Here is a 3136-nt window from a genome sequence, read left to right as displayed (position 1 = left end):
GCTCCCTTAATTCCTGTGCTCTTTGGTTTAAAGTAGATATATAAATGACAGCCAAATTATTAGTCATGCATTCTCCTATATTTCTGTAATTATGGAATTGGATTAGAGAGACTGGGGGGATAGAGGGAGGCGGGGAGAGGGAGATGGAGGGAAAGAGAGTGGTCAGAATCTGTATTTCTTTTTGAAACTGAACTCACACTAAAACTGGAATTGTTCCTGAAAACCCTCTGGAGCTTTTCCAAAGCAAAGGTTTTTGTTTTTCCATGGAAGTATAATGATGTACAAGCATGAGTGGCAGCAAACATTGTAATTGGCATAACGGATAGGCTGTTCAAACATCCTTGCAAAACATGTAAAGCCCTTTTGTGACATTTTGTGCATTTTAAAGGGATCTTACACAAAGCCTGACAAATTCTGTTGCATTTATAGATCTTTGATACCAACAGAAGACAACCTTCTCGTGTGCCTAAAGACCATCATAAGACCTCCCTCCCTCCCTCTATGAAGAGTTATATTATAGATTTAAACTTTGGATCTTCTGCACCAATGCAATTTCATTCACTCATCCATCCATTGAACATATATCACTCTACAGGACCTCATAGAATAAGAATATAAGAATATATAAGAAAAGGAAAACATATGTGCAATCCTGCAAACCCCTCCATGGAATCTATGGAACTTCTCATAGGAGGACAATTTCCAGGGCCATCCCAAGAATGTTCTCCTAGCTCAATCAAAGCAGTTGGGACAAATAAAATCCCATCCAAAGCCCAAAGCAGTTTCTCATGACAACCATGTTGCAATGGAGGTGTGTTAAGGAAGGATGCCAGGCCCAAAGGAAACCAGTCACTCTCCCCAGTTCAGGTCCAATGCCACTAACTGCACAATACTGGTTGATGATGGGCTGCTAAGCTGAGAAAATAGAGAAATCAGAAACAAAAGGCAAAAGAACAAAGACATCATCAAGGTCAGCCTCCCAAGAAGGCCTGAAAGGAAATATGACCACATCGGCTTATTCTTCTTCACTGTAAGGCTACATTAGAGAAAACTGAACATCTGACAGAACAAATTTCCCACCATTTCTTTCAACCGGCTGTACCATAGGGCCAGTAGTTCAACCTCCCAGCTATATGCAGACTCATTGTCATCTCTAATGAGGCCAATGATTATTGTATCAATGATGGTTATATGTTGTAATCTTTTATAGCAGGGGTCGGATCCCCAACTCCTGGGCCACAACCTAGTACCGGGCTGTGGCTATTTGGAACTGGGCTGTGTGCCTGCCAGCCCACTGCTCGCACAAGTTGAGCTGTGTGCACATGCGCATCAGCCTGCCACGACGACATCTTAGTCTCGGCCAGGGACAGACCCCAACTCTTCCAGAGAGTGCGAGCAGTGTTAGAGCGGTTCAGACAGCATGGCCTCAAGTTGAAAAAAGAAAAATGTGCCATTGCCACTAGACAGGTGGACTTTCTGGGTTATAAAATTGACGCCTCTGGCATTCACCCCCTGGAGTCCAAGGTTAGGGCAATCCACGAGGCCCCCACTCCAACCTCCAAAACTGAGCTACAAGCTTTCTTGGGGCTGCTGAACTTTTACGCATCCTTCTTGCCCCATAAAGCCTCAGTAGCCGAACCCCTACACAGATTACTGGATAAAAAGTCACCTTGGCACTTGGGGCACAAAGAAGACCAGGCGTTTAACGCCGTCAAATCACTACTCACGTCGGAGGCGGTGCTTATCCAATTCGACCCTAACCTTCCTTTAGTACTGGCAGCAGACGCATCCCCTTTTGGAATTGGGGCGGTCCTTAGTCACAGACTTCCCAATGGCGCCGAGGCTCCCATCGCCTTTTTCTCAAGGACGCTCTCTGCCACGGAGCGCAATTACAGCCAGATCGACAAGGAAGCCCTAGCAGTTGCTGCGGCCGTGAAAAAATTTCACGAATTTCTTTTGGCCATTTTTTCGAACTGGTTACGGACCACAAGCCCCTCCTGGGCCTACTGGCCGGGGACAAACTCAGGTCCTTTCCCTAGGATGACAAGGTGGACACTCTTCCTAGCAGCCTACTCCTACAAACTTATACACCGCCCGGGCAAAACACTGTCCCACGCCGACGCTCTCAGTCGCTGCCCCTTACCCGCTCCGGCTGAAGACCCCGCTCCTGTCAACGCTATTTTCGAGATCACCCAGTTGGACCTGCCCATCACTGCCCTTGACATTGCTGCTAAAACCAAGGCAGACCAAACGCCGCCCAGGTGCTCGACTGGGTGAGGAGGGGGTGGCCGGGTGGCAACGTTGAAAACAAATTCACACCCTTTAAGACTCGCATGCAGGAGCTGTCCAGTTTGCAGGGTTGTCTACTATGGGGCACTCGAGTGGTCATCCCGACCTCGCTGCGTACCCGAGTCCTGGAGGCGTTGCACGAGGGACACCCTGGCATCGTGAGAATGAAGGCATTAGCACGCAGCTACGTGTGGTGGCCGGGTCTCGACGAGGACATTGTCAATTGGGTAAGTTCCTGCAACATCTGTCAGGAATCCCGTCCTGCTCCCCCATTGCCACCCCTACCAGATGGGAGAGCGCCAGCGCCCTTGGTCTAGAATCCATATCGATCTGGCCGGCCCCTTGCATGGGAAGATGTTCCTAGTGGTTGTGGACGCCTATTCCAAATAGATTGACGTAGCACAGCTATCCACAACCACCACACTAGCAATCACCAACGTGTTAACGCGCCTGTTCGTAACGCACGGACTACCCGACTCCATTGTCTCCGACAATGGTCCACAGTTCGCATCGATCGAGTTCAGCCATTTCGCTGCCAACCTGGGTATCCGCCACATTTTCACAGCCCCATTTCATCCTGCCAGTAATGGGTTGGCTGAAAGAGCCGTCAGGACCACTAAAGAAGCCCTCGCCAGGTTCAGCAGGGATGACTGGCACCACAAACTCTTGCGGTTCCTGATGAGCCAGCACTCAACCCCTTGTTCAGTCACCAATAAGTCCCCAGCGGAGCTCCTGATGGTCCGGCGCCTGAGGACTGTATTAGACAGACTTCACCCACAATACTGCTCCAGACTCTCCTCGCTTCCTCATCGGGGGTTAGACATTTTATGTTACAGGAGCCAGTATT

This window comes from Pseudonaja textilis, chromosome 4 (assembly GCF_049901715.1).
Source record: "Pseudonaja textilis isolate UNSWEBS1 chromosome 4, rPseTex1.2, whole genome shotgun sequence".
Lineage (NCBI taxonomy): Eukaryota > Metazoa > Chordata > Lepidosauria > Squamata > Elapidae > Pseudonaja > Pseudonaja textilis.
The sequence above is the reverse complement of the archived record's forward strand: the minus strand, read 5'-3'. Positions refer to the sequence as shown.